Consider the following 11,894-nt stretch of genomic DNA (forward strand, 5'->3'; position numbering starts at 1 on the left):
AACAAGGATGGAGAGAGAGGGATAATCGTGCTCTTTGAATGTGGGTCAAACCCTTCACTAGATACGTGGGACCCCCTCCCTCCTGGGAAATGGGACTTGGGCTGATTCTCCCCACCAACCCCAGGTATGGACTTGGAGCAGAGCGATTTGCCCTAGTCCAAGGAGGTCCCAGGATAGAAATGAAAGTAGTGAGTCACTATTTTGCCACTTGGAGAGGAGGTGCTAAGTCTCAGGTGGCAGCGGGGGGAGTTGGTTTCTGCTCCAGGAGGAAGAGAAACTGGCCTAGGACCTAGGAGGGCCTGGAATCCCTGTGATCACCCACTTCAAGAATGTGCCCCAACCTCAGGGCAAGTGACTCAAGAGAGCCTGAGGGAGACAGGAACAGGCACTTGGCATGAGTAACCCCCCTCACACATATAGTCTCCCTTCCCACCCCCACTGCCAAAGTTCAGAGGGTCTTACCTTGCCTTCTCTGTGGTCCCAACTACTTGGCTCCCCCAAGGATGCCTGCAGTAGAGGGGCACCATGCCTCCCCTGTCGCCAGGGTCCACTGCTACCTCTTGGGTCCTAAGTACCGTGAGCTGTGCAGGTTGGTGAGGGATGTGAGTGAGAACTTGCAGCTTTGTCTGTAGGCACCAGCTGTCTCCCAGGCAGGGCTCAGTGAAGGCAGGCCAAATGGGCGAGTAGCCTTGGGTGTTGGCCCTGGAAAATACCCTGACCCGGGAATCCAAAAACTGGGTTCTCATCCTGGCTCAGTCACAGATTTATTAGGTGTTCTTGACCAATGTCCTTCCCCCTTTCTGGGCCTGTTTTCTTTGTATAAATTAAAACAGTTGGAGTAGATGATTTCCAAGGTTCAAAGCATACTTTCACGCAATACTCTGAGCTCAACCCGGAGTGGAAGGGAGTGGTGTCATGAACAGATTACCTTGGTATAAATCCAGGCTTGGTCACTTTCCAACAAGTGGAGAAGAGATTTAGTTTTTGCGGAACCTGAGTTTTCTTATCAGCAAAAGGAGAATAATAAAAGTACTCACCAGAGACTTTATTAAATGAAACAATGGATGTAAATTAAGCCTACCACATAGAACACATAATATGGAGGCTATTATTACTATACAACGGAAAACAGTCACTCGTAGGGTGGGAAAGAAAGAAAATATATATTGATATGTCAATTATATCCAACCCTGTCGTGGGCACATTATCACACATAATCCTTGCAACAACTTAAAAAAAGAAAAAACCTTTTACTTCTTGGGGTGCCTGGCTGGTGCAGGTGGTTAAGTGACTGGCTCAGGTGGAGATGTTGGGGTCACGAGATAGAGCCCCACGTCAGGCTCTGAGCTTAGTGTGCACTCTGTTAGACTATGGACTCTGAAAAACAACCTGAGGGGTTTGAAGTGGCGGGGGTGTGGGAGGTTGGGGTACCAGGTGGTGGGTATTATAGAGGGCACAGATTGCATGGAGCACTGGGTGTGGTGAAAAAATAATGAATACTGTTTTTCTGAAAATAAATAAATTGAAAAAAATTAAAAAAAAAAAAAAAGAAGGCAATGCCAAGGGAGGGAAAGGCATTGTTTGGGGCTGCAGCCTGCACCAGCTAATGCTCAGGGTCTAAGGCTGGTTGCTCCACTGAGGCAGGTGGTGGTTTATGCTCTTCAGGAACCCCAGGAGCAGAGGCACGACCCTGCTGGACCTCCAGGTCAGGCAAAGGGGTTGATGGCTCTTCCATCCCAGGAGAGTGAATTAGAGCCCAGACTACCACCTGCACTGTCCCCAACAGGGCAAAAAAAAAAGAAGACTCTCTCTTTGTTGGGGTACCTGGGGGGCTCAGAATGTTAAACATCTGGCTTGGGCTCAGGTCATGTTACCAGGGTCCTGGGCTCAAACCCCACATGCAGGAAACCTGCTTCTCCTTCTCCCTCTGTCCTTCCCACCTCCCACTGCCACTCACTCTTCTCTCACTCATGCTCTCTCTCTCTCTCAAATACAGAAATAAAATCTTTAAAAAAAAAAACCCTCTCCCTCTCCTTCTGCCCCTCCCCCACCTCAAATAAATAAGCCTTTAAAAACAAAACTTTTACTTCTTAAAAAACTCTTTGGGGCACCTGGGTGGTTCAGTGGGTTAAAGCCTCTGCCTTCAGCTCAGGTCATGATCCCAGGGTCCTGGGATCCATCGGGCTCTCTGCTCAGCAGGGAGCCTGCTTCCCCCTCTCTCTCTGCCTGCTTCTCTGCCTACTTGTGATCTCTGCCTGTCAAATAAATAGATAAAATCTTAAAAAAAAACCAACTCTTTATTTTTTGACCATTTATGAGAGTCTAATTACAGAAGAAGAAATGAAGTTGCAAAAAAGATACAAAGAGATCTTCAGCTGGCACCTTTCATCCACCTTCCCCCAATGGTAACATTACATAAAGATTGCACAATGTCAAAACCAGGAAAAAGACAGAGGCACAATACTGTTAGCTAGGCTACAGACCTTATTCAGATTTCCTTTATTTCTGCATGTACTCATTTGTCTACGTATGTGCTCATGTGTGTATAGTTTTACAACGGTGTATCACATCCAAGCTGGGCATGTTGCTCAACTTCCTTAAGCATTGGTTTTTCTCATCAATAAACTGGGGGTGAAAATACTATCTTCCGGGGCGCCTGGGTGGCTCAGTGGGTTAAGCCACTGCCTTTGGCTCAGGTCATGATCTCAGGGTCCTGAGATTGAGGCCCGCATCGGGCTCTCTGCTCAGCAGGGAGCCTGCTTCCTCCTCTCTCTCTGCCTGCTTGTGATTTCTCTCTGTCAAATAAATAAATAAAATCTTAAAAAAAAAAAAAAGAAAAGAAAAGAAAATACTATCTTCCTCAGAGGACTGTTGTGAGAATTAAATAAAATAATGTATATAGAGTTCTCAGAGCAATGCCTAAAATATAGTGAGCTTTCAATAAATTTAAGTATGTTTTAATTTTTTAAAAAGACTTTTATGTATTTATCATTTGAGACAGAGAGAGAGAAGAGGAGGGGAAGAAGGAGAGAGAGAGAGAGAGAGAATCTCAAACAGAGCCCGTACTCAGCAGGGAGCCCAACACAGGGCTGGATCCAAAGACTCTGAGATTATGACCTGAGCCAAAACCAAGAGTCCAACCCGTAACCGATTCAGCCACCCAGGTGCCCCAGTATTTTTTAAGAAAAATCATGGCTTTAAAAGCGGCTTGAAATACATAAATCATTCATATTTGTTTTTTTTAATTCATAGTTGTTGTAGAAAAAATATAAAATGCCCATAAAAGTAAAAATAACAAAATATAATTGAATAAGTCCTTACCATAAAATAAATTAATCATTTTACTCACTATTAATCATTTTACTCACACCACAAATATGAGGCACATTTCATTATTCCCACTTTATTATATAAACACTGAGACTCAGGGGGCACCTCCGTGGCTCAGTGGGGTAAGCCTCTGCCTTCAGCTCAGTTCAGGATCTCAGGGTCCTAAGATAGAGCCCTGTATTGAGCTCTGCTCAGCAGGGACCCTGCTTCCTGCCCCTCCTTCTTCTCTGCCTACTTGTGATCTCTCTCTCTCTCTGTCAAATAAATAAATAAAATCTTTAAAACAAAACAAAACAAAAAACCACTGAGATTCAGAAAGGTGAAGCAGTTTGCCATGCTGCTGAGCTTCTGAGCAAGCAGCTGCAATTTAAGGACACACTTGCTCCCAGCTGTGGACGGCAGACTGACGCAAGATGGATCCCGGGGGACAAGCAGCCCCTGCTGGCTTCTGAGTGCTTCCTAGGTTCCAAGCACAGACCTAGCACCTCGTGGTCATCTCCATGAGTCTTCATGATAGCCCTTGGAGGTAGGTATCAGCCCTATTTCTGAATGAGGAAACTGAGCCTTAGAGATACCTTGGTACCTTGGCCAAAGTCCTAGCTAGTGGCTAGTGGACCCAGGGTTTAGAAAGGGGTCTTTTGCATCCCTGAACCTGAGCTTCAATGCCTCTGCTCTCAGGGGTTCATACAAGATGCTAGTGGAATGTGTGTGGAGGGAGGGTCTCTCCACTTGGGGGGCCTGGGCTTCTCTGACTCTGGAGCTGGGATACCCTTCCCTGACATTCACCTTGACCCCAGACCACCAAGATCCAGGCAACATTTGGAGCAGGCCCTGAGTGTTGGAGTCCGCTTCTACTCCTTACAACGCCCACACTCCTTCTGGAGTAGAAGAGTCAGGGCATTTGAAGGGGAGAAGAAAGAATTATCAGAGAGCCTGAGTCTGCAGCACAAAACCACCAGCACATGGCATAAACTTCTCTGCCTCAGGCTTTCCATGCCCCTGCCACCAAGCCTTCCACATTCAGGAAATGTTGGCAAGGCAGCTACAGAGATGTGATTTCTGAGTTTCACATTAATTTTGTATGCTCCGTTTACTTCCAGAAGAGATGCAAAGACAATAAAAGACATGGATACAAGTAAATATTTAAAAAATGAGCACTTGTATTGAAACCAAAGTGGAGAAGAAACAAACAATTTTCCTCAAAATTCTGGACTAGGGATAATCATTGCAACTGAGCATCAGAACTTTTATTTTTTTAAAGATTTTTATTTATTTTACAGAGAGAGTTAGTGAGTACAAGCAGGGAGAGCAGCAGAGGGAAAGGGAGGAGCAGGCTCTCCACTGAGCAGGGAGCCTGATGCAGGGCTTGATCCCAGGAGATCATGACCTGAGCTGAAGGCAGATACTTAACCAACTGAGCCACCCAGGTGCTCCAAGCATCAGTACTTAATTGTGATCTTACTGACAGTGGAGGCAAAAAGAGAACCTATGAATTTGACATTTTGTCATTATCTAATAAAAGTAAGTAGCTGTACTAGATAGTCACAAGAACGAAACTTTCTAACACTGAATTAACTATAGGAGGAATTTGTTATACCTTATTCAGGCACTGGGCAGGGACCTTATATATAATAGTATCTAGAACAGCACTTTTATGAAGGATACAGAAAGGGTTCTCATATAAATTTTTCTGGTGTTAGTGGTCCTCAGCCATGTCAAAATAAATATTTCCTTTTTATAGCAAATATGTTAATATTCCTTTACTATCGTGCAATAAAGTTCACAGAGAATAACCTATCTGCACATTTACGTTCTTCTCTTTTGTAGGAATCCATCCATGTTAAAATTTTGATGTATTTTTTCCAGTTTTTTTCCCCCATACATAGGTTTTGAAAGCACTTTAAAATAATTATAGAGGAGTATCACTGGCTGAGTCAGAAGAGCATGAGACTCCTAATCACAGGGTCATGAGTTCAAGCCCCAGTTGGATGCAGAGATTATTTAAATAAACTTTCAAAAATGTGTATTTAAAAAAATAAAGTAATTATAGAGATACAATTCTATATACTTTATTTTTGCCTTCTTCTTCTTCTTTTTTTTTTTTTTAAGCAGGCTTCACACCCAATGTGGGATTTGAACACATGACCCTCAGATCAAGAGTCGCACGGTCTACCAACTGAGCCAGCCAGGGACTCCTAATTTCACTTTTTTAAATTGAGGTATAATTAACATATAACATTATAATACTAGTTTCAGGTATACAGCATAATGATTTAATATTTGTATATATTGTAAAATGATTACCATAATTGCATATTTACTCTTTAAAGAAAGTCAATGCCCTAATTAATAGAAAAGAGAAAGTGATTAAAAATAAAATAGAGGGGGCGCCTGGGTGGCTCAGTGGGTTAAGCCTCTGCCTTCGGCTCAGGTCATGATCTCAGGGTCCTGGGATCAAGTCCCACATGCCGAGCAGAGAGCCTGCTTCCCTTCCTCTCTCTCTGCCTGCCTCTCTGCCTACTTGTGATCTCTCTCTGTCAAATAAATAAATAAAATCTTTAAAAATAAAATAAAATAAAATAGAGGCATCTTGGGGGGCCTGAGTCAGGCAGTCAATTAGGCATCAGATTCTTGGTTTTGGCTCAGGTCAAGTTCTCAGGGTCATGAGATCAAGCTCTGTGTGGACATGGCTCTGCTCTGGGCATGGAGCCTGCTTCAGGTTCTCTTTCTCTCTGCCCCTCCCCTGCTCTCTCTCTTCCTCTAACTCTCTCTCTTAAACAAATAAATAAATCTTTAAAAAAAAAGGGGGGGGCACCTGGCTTTCTCAGTCAGTAGGGCACATGACTCTTGATCTTGGCATCATGAATTCAGATGCCACGCTGGTTGCAAAGAATACTTAAATTTAAAAAAATTTTTTTTCTTAAATGAAACAACATAATTTGAATATGCAAATGCTTGCTCAAGAATGACTCTAGAAATCTCAATGAAGAAGCCCATTGCTTGCACCTACACCTACAAATACTGACAAATGTGACACCTACAAATACTGACACAAGTCTGTTGTTTGAGAACTCAGATACCACCAAAATGAACAGTTCGTGCTAATTTAATTCTTGGGAAAGTCAGTGTTAAAAACTCTTTCTATATTTTAATGTTAATTAGAGATGATTCTAGGCTCAAGTGATTATAATCAAGCTTATCACCCATATGAATGTCTGGAAAGACACTCAAAAGTATGTGGAATATGGGACAATTGGGGGAGCAATTTTTAAATGTGTGAGCCTGACATCTTTTCCTCCAAATGCCTGAAGACTTCCTAGTTTTTGGACAACCAAAAACTCCCCACAGATTCCCATAATGACCCCTAGGGGGCAGCATCTCTTACTTTGTGAATCATTGTCCTAGATCAACGCTCTGTTATTTAAAATAAAGCAGATGGATAAGGTTAAATTTTTAAATTGCAGCTCTGTGATTGCATTTCTAAGAAAACCCAAACTTACACATTCCTGGTACAGGATTTGATGTGACCTCATTCCAAGGCTGAGCCCTAGAGAAGTTAGTAACAATAGTACTGACCTATTTATGTAGGGCTCTCCATTTTGCCAAGAGCTTTCAGAGGTGCCATCTCCTTAGCCACAAGAACCCCTTAAGTAGATTGTAATTCTCCACACTGAGAGACGAAGAGACACGGAGAGAAAGGTTATCGTGCCTCACAGATCAGGCACTGCTGGTTGTCATGGTATTGTCTCTGCTGGACTTTGAACAGCAGCAGGCCTGCAAACAGTTCGGGAGGGACATTTATTGGCCAGTGCCTGAACACAGAATAGTGCTTCAGCCTCTTATTTTACACGTGAGGAATCTGAGGCTTAAAGAGGGAGATGGGTTGTGTGGTGGCTGAATGAGGAATCACTCACCCCCTTCCTGATGACAGACAGCCATCTGTGCGAGCGGATGGCCAGAGTGGTAAAGTCCTGCTAATCCCTCAAAGTCACAGAAATGGGCCCAGAAATGGAGGAGGATAGCTAGGAATCCAGATCTGAGCCAAGCACATTATAAATATTCCCTCCTCAATATCTGGGAATGACAGGGACTCCTGATTCCCCTAACCCCCCTCCACACCCCAGTCTTCATCCTATTCAAATGGATCCCGAGCCCGGGGAATCAGACAGGCGGTCCTGCTCATCCCTGGCACGACCTCCAGGAAAGCCCAGGCAGGATAGGAGGTACAAGGGGGTTCCAAAGGGCAGATCTGAGTACAAATCCAGCTGCAACCCCAAAACTGCTTGATTGCTGGGCTCAAGTGGGGATAGAGAGTGGGGATGAAGGCGTCTTAGGGCAAGGAACCATGACTCCATAATTCTCAGCTTTCAAGTTTCGGTAACCCTGGGCTCATGGTACCCTAAGAGAGAAGTACCCTCAAGGGAGGTGCCCTTTCCCCAGTCTGCAGAGCTTTGGGTCTCCTTCTCTTGGTACACTGAAAGGTGAAAGAGGCGGAATCCCCTCTCCCAGGGGACACCTGCTACTCTCCGGACTCTGAGCCAGGGTTGCTATCTTGGGTAAAGGTTTTCAAAATTCCAGGAGGCCTTGGAGATTACCATCTCATCATAAGCATGATGATCTCTCAGCAGAAAGATGAGGGAGGATGGCTGTCACATTTTAAAATTTCCCACTTAAAGGAAGGGAAGGTGAGAGAGAGAGAGAGAGAGAGAAAGAAAAAACGAAAGAGAGAAGAAGGAAGGAGAGAAGGAAGCAGCATTTGGGGATTGTGTGTGTGTGTGTGTGTGTGTGTGTGTGCGCGCGCATTTTTTTCTTTTCTTTTCTTTCTTTCTTTTTTTTTTTTTTTTTTAAGCATTCATTCTTAGTAGCAGCTGTCACCAAGGAAGCACCTACCATGTGCCAGGCATCATATTCTGTATTACACACATGATCTGATTTAACCATCACAAACCCCTATAGTAAAAACTACTATTATTATTCCCGTCTCGCAGATTAGCAAACTGTATGTCAGAGAAGTTGAATAATGGGTCCTGAGCTAGAAAGCAAAAACAAATAAATAAATAAGTCAAATAACATATTCAAAATTTGAACCCTTGGCTGTCTGGCTCACAAGGGTATACCCATTTCACTAGCTGCTCTGCTGTCTTACCTAGTCCTCCAGCCTCGAGGCCGATTCTTATCACTGCCTCCCGCAGGACAGATGGAGCCCTGAGCCTCAGCAAAGCTGACAATGTTACTGACTGTAGAAGCAGGGAGAAGGCAGCCATTGTCTCATCCATTTGTTAACGGCAGTGTTGAGCTCAAGAACAGAAGCCCAGGAAGAAGGAAGGAATTCAAATCGAGGCTTAGATTTTCACTAGCTGGGTGACCTGGACTGCTAATTACCTGTTTTTAGCTTCAAGACCTTAAAATGGGGAAGAATAGCTAGTGTTGGGGCAATTGTAAAGATCGTACAAGATAATGTATGTGAAGTGTTGAGCACAGGACAAGCGACATTACCTAAACCCCTCTACCCCAGAGGGTCACACGTTTTGTTCAGATGCTGCATAAGTTATTCTAGCTAATTATGCAGACCAGTGCTTCTGAACCGGGTTGATGTCAGAATTACCAACAAAAGTATAAAGGCTTGGGCTCCACCCCAGGAGGTTTTGAATTAGGAGGACTGGGTGGGGCTTGGATCTTTTTATCTTCAATAAATTCTCAGGTAAGCTGATGCAGAGTCAGGTTTGGGCGAACCAATCTGCTGGCATAGACATCTTGGTCACATTAGGGAAGGGATTCCAGTGGGTTCCCTCTCCAAGTCCCTTTCTCCCTTTTCTTCTCCTGACCAGTACCCCTTTCCCCCACCTCCTCCCCACTGGCTTCTCTCCCCAGATCAAGGTCTGTATGGCAGTGAGTCAGTGACACTCAGTGTCCCATGAAGACTGTCTTTCCAGAGTCTAGGGAACCCAGGACGGGTCTGGAGAACAGGATGCCAGGGTTTCTGCTCTGGATTTGCCACCTGTGACTCACTGGTGGCCCAGGGCCAGTGAGTCTTCAAATTCCATTTTGCTTATGGTCCATAGACAGTTGGGGGAAATTGGAGTGGCCCATTTAGACTCTGCTTCTTTAGGAGTATACCGGGCACTTGACAGCCAGAGAGCTGGTGCGTATGTGTGTGTGTGTGGGCGGGGGGGCTAGGATACATGAAAAAAATCCTACATAATTGTGCTTTCCCATCACCATCTCATTTGATGCCCACAGTGATAGGAAATAAATTCCAGCACCTAGCAGAGCCTGTAATGTCCTCTGTTCCCTGTCCCTAGCCTTTGCTTCAAGGTTATCTTATAACCCTCCTTGCTTTCTGGCCGTCTTGCGGTTCCCTGAATCCTCCAAGTTTGTTCCCACTTCAGTTGGTGCACTATGCACGTGGCTGGAATGCTTTAGCAGTGGATGAGCACAAGTCTGTTTCCTTCTTTTTATTCAGGCCTCAGCTTACACATCACCTGCTCAGAGACGAGTTTGCACCTAAAGTGTCATCCCAAGCACTGGGACACATTCCCCCTATAGTGTATCATTGCATTTGAACTTGCACTATAGCTGTTTCTCATTTTTTAAATTTACTTAATATGTTGCCTGTTTCCCTTTCTGTAGAATGGAAGCATCATGAAAGCACATTCTTGGTTGCCTTGTTTACTGCTGCGTCCCTTGTGCCTGAAAGCATTCATTGCATGTTTGAGGAATAAATAAGCTAATGGAATGAACCCAGCCTGAATTTTGATTTATTTTCTTTGATCAGAGGACACCCCAGGTTCTGAGAGGGGAAATGACTGTCCCAAAGGCATTCCAGGTCTTTGTCTTTTTTTTCCAGGCCCTTCCCGTAAAACCTGGCTGACACACAAACCGAGGTAGGGTGAGGCTCCTAGGTGTGGTGAAAGCTTGGAGTTGCCCCATGAATGGGGCGGCTAAGGCTGATGTGGAGGTGAGAAGGCGGAAAGACAGAGCATGCAAAGGAATAGGCAGGCTGGGACAGGAAAGCAGGGTGTGACCCTGGAGACAGGTAGGGGCAGGGGGTGACTTGGCTGTGTGTCAGGAAGTGTTTCCCTCCACCCTCCCCCAGGGAGAGCCCTGATCCCAGAGTGGTTTTCTTTGGGGGAAGGAGGTGGTCAAGCAGTTCCTGAGGGAGAACAAAGGTGTGGCCTGGGTGGTGACCATCCGCTAAGGTACTAGTGATCACCCAGAAGAATAATCCCACAGTGGCACTTGGCCAAATAGGTGACAGGTGAGCTTCCGCCTGAAACCAGTCCAACCGACAACATATAGCCTCAGACCTGGCGGGAAGGGAGAGATGAAAAGGCTCTAAGGGAACAGAATAGTCAAGGTAGAATGCTTAGTGATAATAAGATAATAGGTCACTTTTATTGAGAGCTTATAATACACCTGGAATTGTACTAACTGTTTTCTTATAGGAGTTTCCTCGTTCAATCTTCCAAAAGCTCTCTACAAAGGAGGCCTTATTATTGTTATTATTTCCATTTGAGAGATTTGGAAACTGAGGCTCAATGAAATTAAATATCTTGTTCAAATTTGTTCAGGAAGCAGCCAGGTCTGGATTCCAACTTAGGTATGTAGGAATTCCAGTCTACTATGGAAACCTAGGCCTGGGAAGGGTTGGTAGGAGCAGGTCAAGAGGGCAGACCCCTGCAAAAGTGGGGATGGAGAGAGACAGTGGGGGATAGCCTGGGTATAAATAGGAGGCCTGTTTTTATCTCTACACATGGGCTGAATCAGGCAAGCAGCTCTATCTGGCACAATTTGAGGGCTCTGAATGCCAACCCAGCCCTGTGTCACACAACTCCCTCCCCAGCATGTCTCTGGGAGCTGAAATATTTACTGGGAGAGTCATTTCTTTGGGTCAGAACATTGACAGCAGAAGACCCCTGTAAAAATACATAGGTTGGAGGAGAAACACATCAGTCTCCTGGCACTTGTTGAACATAGCAACCTAAGCTAGCCAGCTGGTTCCTATGGGAGAGGGTCTCAGTTTTGATGTTGGGGAAGAAGGGTGTTCCAAGAAAGAATACTATGAGGCATGTTGCACAACCATTGTCCCTCTGATCCTAGAAGCCTGGGAATTACAATCCATAGTTCAAAAATCTTAATGGTCTTGAGACTGTGTTCCTTGGGAGAAATATGGAGGGAAGCCACCCTAGCAGCTAGAATACTAACTTCCTTTGCTTTAGCTGGATTGATACCAAGTGCCTGCAACTGCAACTCCAGTTACTTTGGGCTCGGGAGACCTGCTGGCATTCATGTGTCCAATTTTTAAATGATACATGAATTAATTATTTACTATCTGCTGTGTTGCTAGGCAAAGACGCGAGTGTTATCCTTCAGAAGGTGACATGGGTGCAGATCCCTGGTGTGGAGCAGGGATGGCTGGAGGGGACCAGGCCTGGAACAGGGGGAAGGAACGAGGGGTGTCCAAGGACAGAGCTTAGCTCGCCAGTCACAAGGCTGCAGCGCGACAAGCGTTTGGGGAAAGGTAGGAACTGGTCCCCGCCACCTGCCGGTCAGCAGTCCTTCCC

Source organism: Mustela erminea, chromosome 3 (genome assembly GCF_009829155.1).
Source record: "Mustela erminea isolate mMusErm1 chromosome 3, mMusErm1.Pri, whole genome shotgun sequence".
NCBI classification, from domain to species: domain Eukaryota; kingdom Metazoa; phylum Chordata; class Mammalia; order Carnivora; family Mustelidae; genus Mustela; species Mustela erminea.